Raw genomic sequence first — 20329 nt, 5'->3', positions numbered from 1 at the left:
TGTGAGTACTTAGCAGACACAAGAGACACAGGTGTACGGGCTTTCCTCTTTCCCTTGTATAAATCCGTGGAAACGTGAGTACCTCTCTGTTCCTGAGCGGTTTTCCAGGTTTAAGGGAAACTGCCCAGGGAATGCAGAAACAGAGGTGGATGGTTGTCTGGTTCCCTCCCCGCCGGTATCAGCTTTCACTTGCCATCAGATAAGCCACATGGTGATGGAGCTGATAGAATCCAGTTTTGCTGGAGCAGGCGTATTTTCATGGTGGACTGTGACATGAAAAGGGGTCTGAAGAATGTCATTTGTTCTAAGTCAAAACAATGTGATAAAGAGCTCTATTGTTGATGGGTCACCCTCATTTTGGTCAGCTTGATGTCGATGGGGTTCCGTAAGTCCCCGTTCTGGAATGCTGTCCATGTGTAAAAAGGTGCTACTCGCGAGCTGGGTGCTTTCTTTTTCCTCTTTTCGTTTGTTGTTTTTAAAAATATTGCTGGTGGCATTAAAAACACAGACATGGGGCGGTTTTCATTGATCAAATTACAGTTTGAGTAAGTGGCTTCTATGCCTTGTTTGGGAAAGTTCAGACAAGTGCCTAATCAGAAAAGTAAACACCACCTCCCCACCGTTGTTCACAGTCTGCTCCTCAATCGTCAGTTACTGCTGGTCCGCTGGGCCCTGATGCTGTTGCCGAACCATCCATGTGAGAGCTGACAATTTCACAATGCTGATCACCACCTTTAAACGGGTAATTAAGGAAAGGGTCATTTTCTCCATTAAGGCACATTGACGGAATCTGACCCAAGACCTCATGGGCTTCTAAGGCAAGTGTGAAGATTTCTCAAGAATTCCGCAGCTGCACTGTAGGCAGAGCCCCTTCAGTTTTAAAGGAGGAATGAACATTTACTGTGGATGTATATCACAGACGCATTTACTGAACATTTACTGTGGATGTATATTACAGATGCATTTATCGGGGCTGGCCAGATGGGAGAGTAGGTAAGATCTCACAGCATGAGGACCCGAGTGCTGCTCCAAAAACCCACATAAAAAAGATTCCATGTACTTAGCATCTCGGTGCTGGAGAGTCACATATCGGAGTCACATATCCCCGGAGCTTGCCGACATGATAGCCTAGACTACTTGGCAAATTCCAGGACAATGTGAGATCCTGTCTCAAACAAAATTAGAAGGTGTCTGAGGGCTGACACGCGGGGTTGTCCTCTGACCTCCTCCACATTCATGGACATATTTGTGCATCCCTCTCTTATCCACTTATACCCACAGATGGGCACACATACAACACTGACTTAAAATTCATAAATGAATATTTGGGACATTTGTATAAAAACATATTGAGACCACCCGAATGTTGAATGCACGTTGACGGAGTTGTTACTCCAGTAAATTAAAGAATCCCTCCTACAAGGGAACCTAACTTCAAGGACACTGTGATGAGGACGGGCATTTAATAAATATTCTGGTAAAGAAAATAAATCTTGGCACTTGAAGGGAAAATGTGTAATATTTACATACCATTTATTATGTGCTAAGTGCTGCCCTCAACCTTCTATACAACTGTTCAGAGCTCAAGACTATGCTCTGAGGTAGGTACTGTGATTAGCCCGGCTCCCCGACAGCAGCAGAAGGGAGATCTACGAAGCAGTCCAGAAGAGTTGAATTAATATCTTTGATCTTTTCCCCATTTTTCCATGGTTTAGAAGACAGGGTCTATGGGGGTGGTAAGACCCAAGGAACTGGTATAATCTTTACTTCTCTGTGTTATCCTGGTACCTATCATCATTGGTAAAAAGTCATTGCCAATGGCTAATTTTCTCACGAACGCCTCCTGCTATCCACCGGTAGCACATGTTACAGATTGTGAATGAGGAAGAACTGTCGGGAGACAGACTGCCTGTGGCGTGCCGATAAGCTGGTGGATGTCCACTCATCTGAAACTAAGCAAGTCCGCACGTTTCCTAGCACACACATGGGCTGAGTACAAGGTCAGCCACACTCTTCCGATACACAGTGCTTGGTTTTATAATGGCATGTGGACTGTCTTACACGTTTCACCATGATGCTGTGGCTGTATTTGTACTTAGCCTCATTTGTGACTTGATTGTACCCTCAGGTTAAGAAGTGCCAGCAGCGGAGTTTTGAAAGAATATTGAAAAATTCCTCAAGGGTCTCTAGCAGCACGACTAAGAAAACTTTGAAACTACAAGATAATCTGCCAAAGCCTCCTTTTTAAGAACTACTGGCGTGTCCAATGTTTATTTGCATACGTATGTGCATACCTGTGTGAGCATATGTGGACCATGCATATGCAGAGACCTGCAGATTGACAAGCAGTTGGGATCCAAAATGTGAGTGCTGAGAACTGAACCTGGGTCCCCTGCAAGAGCAGTAAGCAGTCCTAACCACGGAGCCATCTCTCCATCTTCACAACGATCATTCTTAATGAATGAAGATTTCTCAGTGCTTTGAAATCAAAACATGAAATAACATGACTTTCAAACCTGTGAGCCTGATTTCAAATTTTTGCGCTCATTATGGATTCCCCTGAAGTTTGTGGCTTCCTCAAAGGATGGAAGTAAAATTTAAATTTTATAAAATAAATAAATAAATAAACCGTTTCTAAAATGCCCCTTTGGAGTCTTTTGTCCTTTCTGTTGGCTTTTGGAGTTGACGATGCTTTTTTTCCAACTTCCCATTCCTCCTTTAGACTCTGCTGCTCTTTCTAGCAACTGAGACACATTTGGAGGTCATGACTCCATCATGGATTGGAGTCATCTGGGGTCATTCTATCTATATTCTGTTCTTCTGGGAAAGACAGGAATGGCAGATTAAGCCAGCATCTGTCTATAGAAGAATCTAGTCTGACATTTATGATGTCTGGGGCAGAGCAAGCCCAGGGCACAGAGTACATGCAGATGTGCAGGGCTCCTAACAAAACACTCAGTTGTTAGAGCAATTATTGTGACAGTGTCCACAAACCCCAGACATCTTTGCCATCCAAGAAGGTGACAGAAAAGGACTCTCCAGACAGAGGTCACCTCCTCCCCTCCCTTCAGCATCTGGCCTATCAGCTCTGTAAGGTTTCAGTGACAAGAACAGCTCATGACAGCAGCAGGAAGTGTCCAGGAAGCTTCCAGAACTTGCCATGAGACAGGTAAGGTGAGGGAGAGTCTACTGACCCCTCCCAGCTATACAGGGTCCTTCTCCACAACCTCCAGGGAGAAGACATAAAGCCTGTGTAAATAAAGATTCTTCCGGAAAAGTCAAATGGGTCTGCATTGCTGGAACAGCACTCTGTGTTCCTCTGTAGCTATACAAGGGCTGATTAATTGCATAATATCCCGCTCTTAGCTAGTGCTACCTTCCGGCCTTAGCCTACAAGACCCAACAGCTGCTTCAGTTGGCTCCAGGCACTTATGACTTTATTCTGGACAAATCTTGAACATTTTCATTTGATTTTCCCCAACTCAACTTTGCAACTCAAAATTTGTTTTAGATTTTACGGTCTTTTCTCAATCCCTCCTCCTCTTCTCCCCCCCCCCTTCTTCCAGCTGTGGTTTTGGAATTTGAGTAGATTTATCTTATTATTATTATTATTTCTTTTTTAGGCTGAAGCAGATTTTGTGATGGCAAAGAAAGGAAGTTTGCAAAAGGTGAAGGAAGAGGGAAGAGAAGAGGAGCCGGGCAAGTGCAGTTTGTAACTCTCCATGGCCCCTCAGAACAAGCTACAACCTAATACTATATAAATACTGAAGTACACAGTAGAAGCAAAATATTCAATAAACATTTGCTGTGAATGGAGGCATTAGGGGAAGCTTAGGCCCCGCCTGAATTCCCATGAAATTTGTAAATATTTCTTTCATTTGTTCTCCATTTACAATTAGTTGCGGTCAAGCTGATCAAAGCCAGAAGGGGCCTGCTGCCTGTGAACCCGCATCCCTCACAATGACATCCACAAAGCAGAATGAAATATGGAATATCGGGTTTCCACGGATGTATGAACTTGTAAAAAATCTGAAAGAATAGGAGACTTTTCACACTGAGTAATGTGAAACATTTGGTGCAGATTGGAAGTCTGTGGAGACAGAAAGAGAGCTCCAGAGTCCCCAGATGCTGGCCCCAAACACATCAGGGTCTTCCCTGGGCATTCAGAGGCTCCCATCTGTGCAGAGGACCTGGTGCCCCTCAGGGGAAGTAGAGCAGGTCCCCCGTGTTTCACTCAGGATGAACGTTGGCCAGAGCGTCCTGCTGACCCAGCTGGCCCCTCCAGCTCCCTCTCTGGGCTTCAGCACTGATAAGCCACTATGCAGCCATCCCAGCAGGCGTTCAAGCCTCTTTCCACTCACACATTTAGGTGCCATTTTCAAGCAGACAGGGTTGGAATTACTAAGCAAGCACTATTGTGTCCCACAAAACAGCTTTCAGTCAACAACAACAACAAGACACACACACACACACACACACACACACACATAGATGGTCCCAAAGATCACATAGTTGGGTGACACTGTGGCCATCTCACTCTGGGACGTGTATACAAAATGCTGACTGCACAAAGCCTCATTTCTCAGTGTTTACTCTGTTGCTGGGCAACATGAAGCTGTGCTTGGGTAACATCAGCTCACATTTTACAAAGCAAATACAGAAGGACATACCATCCTGGGGCCTCGAATACCATGTGTCTCCCTCCCTTCTCCTCTTTCTTCTTGTTTTTCACTGTAAGCTGGAGCTGGACCATCCATTTGGGCTGACTTGGGGGTGTTTTCATTGTTTCCTATCTCTTCCCAGCTGCCAGTTAGTTCATCATGGTGGGAGTTAAGAAGGGAACATGGAAGCTGAACCAAGTTTACATTCTTTCCCCCTCTGCAAGTGCATAGGGCCATGAGGCAGTGTCTTTTCCAATACCTAGGACACTGAGCAGTCACCAGTACCGACAGCATCATGAAGGTCATTTACCAAGGACTTCCACCCAATGCTGGCCATGACTGTGCACTCTGCCCATTTTGAAAAGGACAACCTGACCGTCTCTTATTACTCAACCCTCCCCTCACCCAAAGGGGCTGCCTTTCAAACTTTTCTCCTCCCTATAGCTTTGAGGTAGACAAACTTTGCTCAGAGTACATTCTAGAATCCAAGCACCAGGAAGAAGAGAAGCCCCAAGCTCACAGATGGGGAATGGGAACTTGGGAAGGTTAAAAATCAGGGGGAAGTTCAGAGACGTGGGCATGATGGAAGGACAGGTAGGGGCTGAGGGCTCAGGGCTGAGCAGCTGCTAAGCATCCACAAGGCTTTTCAAGAAAACTATGAGAAAAAGGAGGAAGGGAGGGAGAAGGGAGGATGAGTGGAAAAGAAAAGGCAGAGGAGGAAAAGGGGGAAGGGTCAGGAAGAAGAGAATGGAAATGGGGAAAGGAGGAGAGAAGAAAGAAAAGGATAAGGGAGGGTAGAGAAAGAAAGGGGAGAGGACAGTGGAAAGGGGAATATGGAAGAATTGTGCAAACACCTTCTGCCCCCTCCCCGCTCCCAGTTCTCCACTCACATTAACTCAGTAAAAGCACTAGAGGAAGATCCGGTAGCCTGTAAAAACAGCAGATGACCTCAGGGGTGCAAAGAAGTCACCCTTTGAACTGAAAGCCACTATGTGACATCAAGGCTTCAGGGGAAGTATGCCAAAGGCTGAGTAAACACTGTCCAAATGCTACCAGAAAGATGGTGAGCTAGCAGCTCTCCAGGCTCTGGAGAACAGATGGAAAGACTCCTCAGTACTGGAAGGGGCCCATCAACTGAGGTGGGGAGAAACATGATGTGACCTGGGGTGGAAATCTTTAGCTAGAAAGTGGGATCATTCTAGAGTCTTTTAGGATCCTGGTCAGAACACAAGTTTCTAATAGTCAACTGTCTCCAAAGGCACATAGAACAAGCAGCTGGACTACAATCACACAGCAGCAATGGGTCATAAACCATCTGAAATGTCAGGAGTTGGGATCAAGTGAATAGGGCCTGATACCCTGGAAGAGAAATGTGAACAAGAGAAAATATGGCTGCAGGTTCTGGGAAACCAAAGTGGGGCTTGGTGAATTCAGCCTGCTCAAATGTACATCTTCACCAGGACGTGGGTGATTTCAGATTGGCTGGGCATTGCCATCCAGACTAAGCAGGCAAGAGACGTTGCTGTTAAAACTGTTTTAATGGTTCCCCAGCATCCTTTCCAAGAAAAAAAATTGTGAACATATCCCAGAAACTACCAATGTAGGTTGCATCCCAACCTCTTGGTAAAAGAGGACGTCATCGTGGACTGCTGGCAATGAGCAGTGGTTAGTAGCTGCACACGTGTCTCTAAACACATATATTTGATTGTTGACATTTGATTTCACAGTCACGGCATTTTGGCAATACTGTTTTCTTAATACTTTGTTTTACTTGACATTACATTCATCTGGTTGGCCCTTGCTGATGTACGTCAATGTTCCTTCATGTTTGTAGCTGTGTAACACTCTAATGGGTGACGGAAGCACACATTTTTCTTTACAGATAGGTGTATATGTATTTTGTATGTATGTACACCACACGTGTGCAGGTCCACAGAGGTTAGAAGAAATTGCCAGTTCTTCTTGAGTTGGAGTTAATAGACAGTCATGAGTTATCTAACATGAGTGCTGGGAACTGATATCAGATCATCTAGAACAACAGTACATGCTCCTAACAGCTGAGCCATCTCTCTAGTCTAGACATGTTTTTATTGATATAAAATAAGATATTTACATATTATATGTAACTAATGTATATAATGGATACATAATAATAATACATGAAGATAAAAGTAAGAAAATTATTTTCTTCCTTTCTAATGTTTAAGCTTCTTTTTTTTTTTTACCTTGGTTGGGAATTTCACACAAATGAATGGAGTGTTGATAAGTCAGCTTTGTCTCACTGAAAATCTTAAAGAAAATGTTTTAGTCACATCCCTTGATTTTAAAACGTATTATAAAAAGCCTTTAATCAAAACAGCATGGTACTAGCAGAAAAATGGACACATAATCCAATAGAACAGGCCAACAGACTCCTTACAACGATGTTAAACACACAGAATGAGAAACAGATGGAGTAGGGAAGTGCAGTTATACCTATAGAAGAACTAACTTGGGGAGCTATCTAACATCACATATAAAAATCAACACATAATGAACTAAAGAAGTATAAAACCTCCTGAAGAAAGCCAGGAAAGAAAGCCCTGTGGCACTGGTCTGGTTGGTACATTCTGAATGTGAGCCCAAGAGCAAAGGTAACAAAAGCAGAAATACAGAAATAGAGTTGCATATAAAACTCTTCTGCAGCCCAGAGAAAGGAGCTGGCAAGAGGCTGCTCACACGGCCAAAGACAAATCTCACAAACACCTGATCAGAAGGCAGCAAGTACTCAAAGTACTCTAGGATGAGAAAACAAATTAACCTGAGTGTGGCTTTTGGCTTTGGTCTTGTTTGTCTATTAAGCTAAGGATTTGTATATTATCTTTTGAGATAATATATAATAGGTTTAATCTGTTTATTTAGAGAAAATCTAGTCAAAGACAGGGTTCCATAGGCATACTCTAGCAACCTGAGATCAACCCCCAGAATCCACTTCAAAGGTAGAAGAGAGGAACCAACTCCACAAAGTGCTCCTCTGACCCCCTACATGCATGCTAAGAAATGTTCTCACACACACACACACACACACACACACACATACACACACAATAAGGTTTTTTCCTAATTTTAAATGACTAATGTCACTAACCATCAAGGAAATGTAAATTAGAGACACCATTGAACATCACCTCACATCTGCTACAGTGGTTACATCAAAAAGGCAAAAATAACAAATGCAGGAGAAGTGGAAAAAAGAAAATATCTTTATTTTCATTACATTGATTTACGTGTGTGGATTCATTATTCCTAGGATCGGACCTGCAACTCTGCATATCTGGTATGTTTTCAGCTAATGCTATGGCTAGAGTTTGAGGAGCAAGAAAGCAGAGTTCTTTCCTCAAGATGGCACTGAGCTCACTGTGCAACAGCCATCTGTCATCAATAGGACACTTGAACTTAGTATGTCAAGTGTCTTTTCATCTTAAACTTTGCACCCTATTCAAGGTCATTGTGACAATATTCCCAGCCTCTGTCCACTCTTGTCATTTGCTTCCAGAGTTTACTCTCTGACTATACCTATTCCTCTCACAATTGTCTGGGGTCATGAAATGAGTGAGCGTACAAAGCAGGGTCTTATAACACATACCTTAACATCATAAGCTAGTAGCTACTGGCATCTCCCTGGCCCAGAAGATACATTTGAGCCAACTCTGAAATGAGCTGGGTGCTGGTCATTACGGTCAGCAGATAGACCATTGCATACATGCACACGTATCTCACCAGCTCTCAGCCCTCTGCATGGAGACATGTGACTTAGAAGACCCCTGCCCACCCTATTACCAAGTTTCCATGTGACCTGAGACACCGTATCATGAGCTAGGTGTTAGTTGCTTTACCAAGCTGTAAAGTTGGACATGTACAACAGCAATCTATCATAAAATAAAGGTGATACATAGGTGTTCTGGCCCAAGCAAGTCCTAAAGGAACAAGCAAGTGATACCAATAAGTTGCCTGTCTACTGGTAGTTCTTGTGCCCACTGAAATTTTGCCCTCTGTCTCCAAGGACATAGCTAAGTCTCATGAGATGTGCCCTATAAGTGATTGACTGGGGAACTGAAGACTATAGCCTCAGCTTACACATTGTTCTGCACATTATGTACGTCCCACCAAGAAGTGACAGCAGCAGTCCCATATCCCCTTTCTGGAACAACCCAAAAGGACAGTGATGAAGGATATTTGTCCCGGTGGTTGTGCATTTTTCTGAGAAGGAAAACAGCCAGATGTATGATTGCATACTGACTCATGGGAGAGCAGCCAATGACTTGGCTGGATGGTTGAGGATTTGGAAGGAGTATGGAAAAATTGGCAAGAAAGGTATTTGGGAAAAGAGTGCACAGATAGATATCACAAAATTGACAGAAGATATGAAGATGTGTCCTGTACCTGATTACCAAAATGTGACCTCAACAGAGAATTTTTATAATCAAGTAGATAAGATGAGCTGTTCTCTGGAGAGCAACCAATATCTTTCCTTGGTCATTCCTGGGCTCATGAACAAAGTGACCAAGGTGAGAAGGATGTGACTCAATAACGTGGGCTTTCATCACCAAGGTTGGCCTGGCTATGGCTGAAGTTGAGTGACAATATGCCATCAGTAGACACCAATCCTGAGCTCTAGATATGGCACCATTCACTTGGTGACCAGCCAATGACCTGGCAGCAGGCTGACTACATTGGACCACTTTCATCAATCACATTGAAGGCAACGCTTTGTCATCACTGGGCTAGATACTTGTTCTGCATATGGATATGTCATCCCTGAATGCAATGCTTCTGCCAAAGCTATCACCCACGGGCTTGCAGAATACCTTATTCACCATCACAGCATTCCACACTACATTGCTTTTACCCAAGGAACTCACTTCAAAGCCAGAGAAGTTTGGCAGTGGGCTCATGGTTATGGAATTCACTTATCGTACCACCCTGAGGCAATTAGGATTAAATGGCCTTTTAAAAACAGCACTGTAGCACCAGCTAGGTGGCAATGGCCTAGAATGGTAGAGCAAAGTGTCATAGTAGGCTATAAGATACACTTGGCACTATTTTTCTACCTATGTGAGCTCCTCTTTTTTCATCCAAAGACAATGGAATAAGCAGTGCTTACAATATAGGCCCTTGATGCGATGTAGGTCCATTTATCAACAAGAAGCATGCAGTAAAAATCCAGTAGATGCTATGTGTATGTGGTGTATATGCTATTAGCAATTACATAAATTCCAAAATGCTGAAAAAAATCATATATGATAAAATGGGTTGCTAAATAAAGTTTTAGAGTTTCTCTACTCATAGATTACTCAGTTTTCCAATAAATATAATGAACACCAGAAGTCAAGAGTCTGGAAGTTTATTCTCATCAGTACCCAGTCCATTGAGGATAAGCAAGAACCATGAACACATACTGGTCATGATCTTTCCAAGGTTCCCAAATATGTCTTCCTACACATAGCTTCCTTACAGCTCTTTAAGTTTCCCACTTATTTTTATAACTCTTAAAATGTTTGGAAGTTAGAAGAATCCAGCAGCAAGATGTATGCTTTGTCGTAATGAGTCTCTGCCATTTCCTGTTGGTAGGAGACCCCTATACCACTCAAAGAGGGCTGTTTTACTTAAAGGATGTCTTTGGCCTCACTGGTTTCCCTTCTTCTCACTTCTCTCAATGTGAACCCTCATCTTATGTCCTATTACCTTCCCTTCAGCCATAATTTTGACCTTCTAGGTACCAAAGGAAAAGTATTCAATCAGTTCTACTTATAAATTCCTGAATATTGAATCCTTGAAGCCATGATAGCTTTTGATGGTTTTCTTAGCTTAGGGTTTTCTATTGCTGTGAAGAGACACCATGACCGCAGCAACTTTTATAAGGAAAACATTTAATTGGGGTGATTCGCTTACAGTTTCAGAGGCTCAGTCCATTATCATCACGGTTGGGAACATAGCAACATGCAGATAAACATGATATTAGAGGAGCTGAGAGTCCTGAATCTTGAAAGCAACAGGACATGGACTAAGATACTGGGTGATATCCTGAGTATAGGAAACCTCAAAGCCTGGCTTCATAGTGACATACTTCTTCCAACAAGTTCATTCTCACTCCAACAAAGCCATACATCCTGATAGTGCCATACCCTATGAGGTTTTGGGGGTCAAATACATTCAAACTAGCACAATGGCAGACAAAACTAATTTCAGAGTTAATGTTTAACCATCATGAGGAATTCAAAGGTCAGCTTCAGCCTATTTGCATTATCTTATGATTGATGTTCACTTAATATATTTTTATTTCTAGAGTTATGACTGATAAATTATTTAAAGCATACTCAATGCTATGTGCCACACAGGTCAGGAGCTCCATTGACTATTATTATTCAACCCATCTTCCAGGGAGAAGTGGTTTTACTGTAGGAGCTCTTTTGGGGACATGTGACAACAGAGAATCCTGCCACGCATGGGTTGCTTGGTTGTTTCTTATATAAGATCTGAAGATTCAAGCAGGACAGACAGCCCTGTGGCTACAGGAATCCTGGGTAAAGGTAGCTTGAATATCACTGTTGAATTGACAGAGTATTTCCATCTCTTAAGACAGGTTCCTGCCATTTGTCATGCTACTGACAAGAACTGCATGTGAAGTCCTGCTGTGTTGAAGCACATATTGCCACATGCGTGACCACACGAGGAACACCTAGGACTGTGGTGAAGCACATATTGTCACATGCGTGACCACACGAGGAACACCTAGGACTGTGGTGAAGCACATATCGTCACATGCGTGACCACATGAGGAACACTTAGGGCTGTGGTGAACAACAGTGGCATCAGGATCCAGCCAGGGAGAAAATTGAACCCTATAAGGAAATATAGGACAAAAAAAAAAGCAAAGGTCAAATCAGGAAAGCAAATACATGTTGCATTGTGTGTGATTTCATGCATATAAATTAGGCCATGAAGTTAAACTTTACCCAGCAATGATGAAAGCTGTTCTACCACACAAAAAGAAGAGGATGAAGAGAACGTGCATCATGTCCAGACCTGATCTGATTACAAAGTACCAATTACATTTCTAGTCTCTGAATGGTCTCCACGGATTAAATCCAGGCGAACTTCCTTGAGGTCAAACTATTAGGCAGCTTTCAAAGCCAGTAGGCTGGTCCCTCGCCAGTCTCTTAACAAGACAACCAGGTCTGAAGGATGGGGAAACCATCCGTCATTTCAGTGAGAAAAGATTGTTGTTGCCTAAGCAAAAGATGTTTAATGCCTATACCTATGTGTGTTGTCTAGTTTTCTGTCTTCTTGATACAAGCTGAAATAATCTCACAAACACAATTTGAGAAATTGCCTCTACAAGATTTGTCTGTAGGCAAACCTGCAGTGCATTTTCTTGAACAGTACTTGACGGGGGAGAGTTCAGCCCATTGTGAGTAGTACCATCCTTGGGCTGGTGGGCCTGTGTTCTTTAAGAAAGTAGGCCAAGCAAACTATGATGAACAAGCTGGTACTCAGTACTCTTCCATGGCTTCTGCATCAGCTCCTGGCTCTGGGTTCCTGCTCTGCCTGAGTTCCTACCTGAGTTCCCTTAATAATGGACTGTGGTCCTGAGTTCCTTGCTCGTCCTCTCTCTCCTTCTGCTCCTGGTTTGGACCTTGAGATTTCAGGCCGGTGACACACTGAGACAATGGGGATGTTCTATCGGGAACTCACCAAGGCCAGCTGGCCTGGGTCTGAAAAAAACACGGGATAAAACCGGACTTGCTGAACATAGTGGACAATGAGGACTACTGAGAACTCAAGAACAATGGCAATGGGTTTTTGATCCTACTGCACGTACTGGCTTTGTGGGAGCCTAGGCAGTTTGGATGCTCACCTTACTAGACCTGGATGGAGGTGGGTGGTCCTCGGACTTCCCACAGGCCAGGGAACCCTGATTGCTCTTTGGGCTGATGAGGAGGGGGACTTGATCGGGGGAGGGGGACTTGATGGGGGAAGGGGGAGGGAAATGGGAGGCAGTGGTGGGGAGGAGGCAGAAATCTTTAATAAACAAATAAATTTAAAAAAAAATAATGGACTGTGGTATAAAAGTGTAAGCAAAATGAATCCCTCCTAGTTGCTTTGGTCATGGTGTTTCATCAGAGCAATAATAACCCTAACTAAGATACCATGGTTAAGAATACTAATAATTGCTCAAATAAAATGAATCCCTTTACAGTAATGCAGTTCTATATAACAAAATCTGGAATATCTAACCAGCCAATGGGCAAATGTCTTATTGCTCATTCAAGCCGTTTACAATGAATAGAAGAGCCGGGCGGTGGGGGCGCATGCCTTTAATCCCAGCACTCGGGAGGCAGAGGCAGGTGGATCTCTGTGAGTTCGAGTCCAGCCTGGTCTACAAAGGGAATTCCAGGACAGGCTCCAAAGCTACAGAGAAACCCTGTCTCGAAAAAAAAAAAAAAAAAACAAATACAATGAATAGAAGAGAGCTCTTATTTTTATACCCACAGATTAGTGCATCAATGAACCTTCATCATAAAAGCTTTTCTCAGTAGATGGCAATTGACTTAGAAATATGTAAGCAGTCAACGTATAGAGAGTAAGAGACTGGAAGGCTTGGTCCTAAGTGAAACATTGTAATCTTTCTCTCCAAGGCTCAGGGAGCATCATGGAAGAGGGAATGGAAAGAGCTTGTGAGCCAGAGATAGTGGGTTACTGCAGCAAAACGGTGCTTTCCGAATGAGAGCAGACCACTGCACACGGTAACACACAGCAGCGGTGATTGCATGCACAAGGTCTATACAAGGCAAGTCAGACAAAATCCAAGGATGCATGGGGTGAAGCTCAATCCCTGAAAGGCCACTCTTGCTGCAGTATATGCCCCTACACATATTGGCAGCATTAAGTGAACTCAAAAGGTTAAAAAGTAAGTACATGAAAGTTGGGAGAGGACAGCTGTGGCGTGGCAGAATAAGGGAGGAATTGAACGGGGGAGGAATAGACGGGAAGGGGTAGGTCTGATGGTTTACTTTGTTAAAACATAAAAATTAAATTTAAAAAAAATTAGAAATACAGAGTAGCAAATGCCAGAGTGGAAAATGCATCTATCCTGCCATCAAAGCCTAGACAAAGCCTTCAGTCTGGAGACCTACGCTGCTGCCGGTCTTCCTCTACCCTGACTTTCTGCCCACTCATACCACCCAAAGCTTCATGCTCCATGCCTCCATGTCCCTTGCATGTCTCTTCCCCTGAACCTCTGTTTCAGTGCTCATTTCCCTTGTCACTACTTCTCATTTCCAAATTCATATTTATAATATTTCCTCTATTTTCCCACTACTCCTCCCTAGTCAAAGTACCCATATTCCCAATACGAGTTATTTCAAAGGACTCCTTACTGCCTACCATTTCTGGTCTCTGTACCACGCATTCACGCATGCCCATGGCCAGTTTCATCGTTCTAACGCCATGTCACGTCCTGTTTACACTCTTCTGGTTATTCTCCATTCACTGTCTGAGAAGGAAGTCCACACTCCTTATGTTTAAGAGTCAAGATTCCCATGTTCATATCTTCACTCAAAATCTTCCCAGTTTTATATCCTATGGCTCCTTTTCACATAATATATATATATATATTCCAAACAACTTTTTCTCTCCCCACTCAGCATGGGTGATGCCTCTATTCATGCTGTTCCTTCCCTCCAGAATGGCTTCCTGCCCTGAAACTTACTGCTCCAATCACAGTCCTTCAAGGATCAATGTAAGTTACCTCATTTGTGAGACTTTTTTGAGAATGGAGAAATCTCCTAACATTGCACTTAGAACTGAACCAATTGCTTTCTTAAATTACAGCTATGTGCAGAGCAGAGCTTATCTGTTCTATTAGAATGTTAGCCTTCATGCTTAGGTGGTTCATGAATGTAATCTCAGCACTCAGAGGGTGAGGCAGGAAGATCTTCAAACACTATCTCAAGATGAGAGAAAGAAAGAAAGAAAGAAAGAAAGAAAGAAAGAAAGAAAGAAAGAAAATTATGTGGGAATTCCCCTCTGTATTCTATGAATACCATTGGTTAATAAAGAAACTGCCTTGGCCTGTTGATAGGGCAGAGTAGAACTAGGCGAGGAAAACTAAAATGAATTCTGGAAGGAAGAAGGTGGAGTCAGGAGAAGCCATGGAGCCACTGCCAGAAACAGATATGCTGAAATTTTGCTGGTAGGCCATGCACAGGAGATGGGTTAAATTAAGATGTAAGATATAGAAAATAAGAAGCTAGAGTTAACGGGCCAAGCAGTGATTTAAATAATATGGTTACTGTGTGATTATTTTGAGGCTGAGCAGCCAGGAACAAACAAGCAGGCGAAAGAAAAAAAAAAAAAGCTTGGAGTACATTTTAGCCTCCATGTTGCATACAGCAACTTGCATACATAATACCTTTCACATAGTAGAGACTCAGGAGAATTTATTATTGAATAAATAAACAAAGGAATTACAAATTAGGATAAAATTTTGGGCTATACATCATGGCCCAGCAATGCTTAAGCAAGGGTCAAGTTGTCATCAGCTAAGAGCAAACATATGGCACAACTGAGGGAGGAAAGATGATGTAATAAATAATGAATAATGTAATAAATAATAAATATAGTCACTAGTGGTCATGGTGACTTTAGGAAATCATCTGAGCCTCAGGCAGTCTTATTATTTTTATCTGTATCACTTACTTTACAAAGTCTTGGTGAGAGTTAGAATGGGGAAATTTTCCTGAGCCAGATTTTGAAATAAATAAGTGTCCAACCAATGTTAGCTGCTAGTGGTGTCAAAGACCTCTTTGCTGGCCATTTCCTCTTTGTTCCTCAGGCAGTCTCTAATGTGATGGATCCTCAGGTGAGCTGGAGGTAAGACTTGCAGGTGTCCAGACTCCACAGTGAGAAGGTCTTTTTCCATCAGAAGTTAGCCAAATGCACTCCCATCTATGGGAGGCCTGGAGCAAAGCCAGGTCTTTGTATACCCACCCCGATATACAGTAGCAGATTCTGTATTTTACTTTTATTTGTCTCTACTGTCTGATTGTTAAAAAGATGATTTATTGACGTTGCTCTTTAAAATTCATTCCACTTTTACTTTTAATTATTGATTTTGTAAAATATGACTCATCGTGTGTTGTCCACATACTTGAAACATACTCATCACTAATAATGCTATTCTCCACCTACCCCAAAATGAACTGTTATGTCCTTTCCAAATCTTTTTATTAATTTTTCAACTTTGTGGGGAGAATGTTTTCAATGACTTCTTTTCCTTTTCGTTTCAAATTTCAGTCTCCTAATCCTTAGAAACTGAACAGCTTCCCCTGTGAATTGTGTAGCCAGTACTTTTTCATAAATTCTTTCTTCTCTGTATAAAGGGCATCGTGATACACAGAACAGACAGAAATACTGAGCTGCTCTCAGCCCAGCTGTGGAGGGAGGTAGGGGAGGAATACAAACAATCACAGGAGGGAACCTGCTTTCCCCTGGCCTTCTAGAACCCACCAAGAGTCTAGAGGTGATATCCAATGGTTCACATCAAACATCAGTGGCCTCCAACAAAAATACGAGCTCTAGAGGTCAACGGAAATCTATGTCCTTCCTTTTACATGTAGAGAGCAAGTAATAGGCCTGTCCAAAAGTCTCCTAGTAAAAGAAGAAAAAAGGGAAAAGTGGATGACTTTGGAAGCCATTGTGCCTTCCATCATTTCATACTACCTCCCATGAAAAGAAAATATGCCTAGAAGCATCAACACCATGTGAGCACTGACCTGCGCACTGCAGAGATAGACACATACACACGTGTTCCCACATACTGCTCTTATGTTTGCCCGTATCTGCCATTAACCTGTGCTCCCTCTTCGTTCACGCTTACTCTTTTGTGATACCCATTTTCTGAGTTTAGTTTCGGTGGCTGCGATAAATATCATGAGCAGAATCAAGTTGGAGAAACAAAAAGGGCTTATTTCAGTTTAGGGTTGAACTTAATAGTCCACCATGAAGGGAATTCTGGACAGAGGCTCAAGGCAGGAACCTGGAGGCAGGAACTGAAGCAGAGGTCATGGAGGAGTGCTGCTTGCTGGCTTGTTTCTGTGTCTTACTCAGCCTGCTCTCTTATATAACTCAGGACCACTTGCCCAGAGATGGCAACACCCACAATGGTCTGGATCATATCACGTCAATCATTAATTAAGAACGTGCCTGAAATACTTGCCCGTGGGTCATTTTAAGGAGGCAAGCCATTTTATGGGCATTTTCTCAATTGAGAGTCCCTCTTCCCAAATGACTCTAGCTTGCTGTCTCCATGTCACCAGTCCTAGCTCATCATCTCTTTAGATGCCAGTGAGCTGGCTCCAACCATCCCTCCTGGACACATTAGAAACCTGGCATTCCTCTTCAAAACCCTAGTCACCTTGGGCTTCCAGTTCCTGCTTGTCCATTTCTTCCATTCTTCTGTAGGTTTTGCCAAGCACCTCCCACCTCCCTAAACCCTTCATATCTTACCTCATAGGCTCGAAGTCCAAAAAGTGTCAAAGACTTCCAGTAAAGGGAACAGAGGTAAAGAGAAAGCATAGTGTGTGACTGCAAGGACACACACACACACACACACACACGTATACACATGTGTACACAAGCACACATTGACCATTCCTTGCTAAGAGGCCAGAAACCATTGCTTCTGTCCAGGAAACTCCAGTGGGTACTTATTCTACAGAGTGCCAATCTTTCTGCTGAAAGTCCCTTGCTCCACTGTTGTCTTCTTGCGTGGTCCTCCCTAGTTCCACCTCCACACAGACTTTCCAGTTTTTCATTCCTGAGCACACACGAGTGCTCTCTCAGTCTTACCTCTTGCCTACTCCACCTGCATCCTAACGCAGTGTTTTTCTTCCTTTTTTGACTAATACCTATAGTAAAACATGCTTTTATATTCTGAACACAAATGCATAGATGCTACATATATGCATGTCAAACTATATTTATGTTAAAAGAATGCATAAAATATATTACATGTTTATTGCACAGATATTTGGTATATAAAAAGTCCTATCTTACATATTATGTATGTGTGTAGGATGTATATGTGTGTATTATACATACATATATACATATTACATGTTGTACACACAGCACATGGTACACAGATCAATACACAAAAGGGTTTTTTTTTTTGGGAGGGTTGAGTTTGAGGTCTCACTATGTAACCTTGGCTGCCCTGACTCACTTCGTAGCCCAACCTGGCCTCAAACTCACAGAGCTCTACCTGCCTCTGCCTCTGCCTCTGCCTCCTGTGCTAGGATTAAAGGTTTATACCATCATGTCTAGCCTTTTATTTCCTTTTAAAGACATTATTGGTCACAATCCAGAAATAATTGATTCAATGACAGATCAACTTGTTAAAATCAAAAATTCAAAAAATATTGCCATAAGTCCATTTTTCCAGGATCCAAATGGCCTCTCAAAGGGCTTTTTCTGGTATTCAGTTCTACTCTCTTATAAAGATGAAAAACACACAAGGGAATGTTGACATTTCATCCCAATATAAGTACTACATACTAACCATAAAAATGGATGAGTTTTGTAATCAAAATAAATAGATTTAGTTAATAATTTCAAGCCAGTTTCTCTAAACTCCGGATTTCTTCTCTTTCAAGCATGCTGATTGGAGGACAGCTAACTCCCAAGAACATTGCAGAGTTCAGATTAAATAAGAATGTTTCCTTACAGGGTAGTATTAAACAAATGTTTTTTATCATTATTATGCACAAATGTAAATGAGATTTGGAGTTATCTGCTGTTTGACACCATCATGCTAATAACCTCTTATTAGCCTCCACAAGTGTGGTCTGCTCCCCTCCAGCAAGACAGCTACTCTGAACGTGTCACCAACACTAAAGTATAAAAAGCCACTCAGCAGATTCTGTGCTTATTTCCAAAACTATCACAACCTTTCATTGCTCAGTCAGTCGCAGAATGTGATACCCAAGCCGATTTACATCTGAATGCACAACCCATTGGGCTGCAAATAAATCACACTTGAATAAGCTCCTTGACATTTCACTAGCTTTCCTTTCTGAATCCCCACCATCGCCTAGACATTTTAGCCTATCGTAAAGAGATATAAATAGGATAAAATATCCATAACTACACCACTAAGTGCTATCAGCATGAATGGTAGATCTTACAGGTCTCCAATTTGTAGCCATGAACCCCAGAGCTCACAGATCGACTCTAATCAACAATGTGGTGATGATATATGTCACGGCACGGCTAGCCTGAGTCAACCCTAACAGCCTAAAAAAAAAAAAAAACAGATAATCCAATAACAGCCCCAAAATCCCTGTCATTGAACTTGTAATGCATAATGTGTAAGGAACTAAAGAGCTTGGAGAAACTGCTGCTGTAAAAATAGTGATATCCAATACTGGTCCTCCACAGCATTTTCAAGTACTCATATAGGATTCTTCATTTCCCTGTCCTTGTACCCTGCCATATGTATGTGGAGCTTTCTGTCCCACAAGCCAGCTCCCAAATAACCACATAGAGACTTATTAATTATAAATGTTCAGCCGATATGTTAGGCTTGTTACTAACTTAAACTTACTTAAGTTAACTTGACTTAAACTTAGGCTCTTACAACTTACACTGACTGTATTTATTATCTACGACCTACCACATGGTGGTACCTTTTTTCAACCACAACATGTTCATCTCCTGCTCCCGCTGCATCTGGTTGGTGACTCTGCCCTCCTTTTTCCTAGTGTTCTCACAATCTGGCTCTGCTACCTAACCTCTTTCTGCCTCGCTATTGACAAGTTGACTCTTTATTAAACCAACAGGAGCAAAACATCATCACAGTAAACAAAAGGATTATTCTACAGCAGCCATATATGCACACCAGAAGCAAAGTGGTGGCATTTGAGTTCCATAAACCATGACTTGATAGCCCCGATAAACAATAAGAATGTTGATGAATTTCTAAGTATCTCTTTCTTCTCCCTCTTCCCCTTCCCAATCCTCTCCATCTCTCTAGCCCTCACTGTCTCCTCATTTTTTTTTGTCCTGGTCCTAAAGTGCCTTGGAGACATTGCCATTACCAACTATTTTCTATTAAAGAAACTGAATATCATTGGATGAAATACCTATCTGACATATACCTCTCTGAGTTAAGCCACTGACACTTGAGATTCACTTAGCATAAAAAACACAAAAATGATTATAGCAAACAAGGACCCTGACCTTCACACCACAACTCCCTGTGCCATTGGAATATAGGAGTATTGGTCTAAATTCAAAATCTTAAGCTAATGGCAGACTTCTCTCTGTAATAAAACTATAAGTTCCACTCTACCACTAATGTGCATGCCAGCAAGCATGTGCACACACTACCGTCTCTTGACTTTGTAGTTCTCATACCTATCACAATGACAGACATGTGTTTCCTTGTCAAAAAAAAAATGCTTAGGAGATTGAATTGACTTGACTTGAATAAGCCATTTAATGCAACCAGAGCAAGCTGGGGTATTCAAATTCAGTTCATTAATCTCCCATAGTGAATATTTTATAAAAAATTTAAATCAAAAGCAGGCATATACACCATGCTAAATTTTCTAATACCAATGCAT

This window comes from Alexandromys fortis, unplaced genomic scaffold (assembly GCF_014885135.2).
Source record: "Alexandromys fortis isolate MF-2015 unplaced genomic scaffold, M_Fortis_MF-2015_v1.1 scaffold_10, whole genome shotgun sequence".
In the NCBI taxonomy this organism is placed as follows: domain Eukaryota; kingdom Metazoa; phylum Chordata; class Mammalia; order Rodentia; family Cricetidae; genus Alexandromys; species Alexandromys fortis.
Note: the sequence above shows the minus strand (reverse complement) of the source record.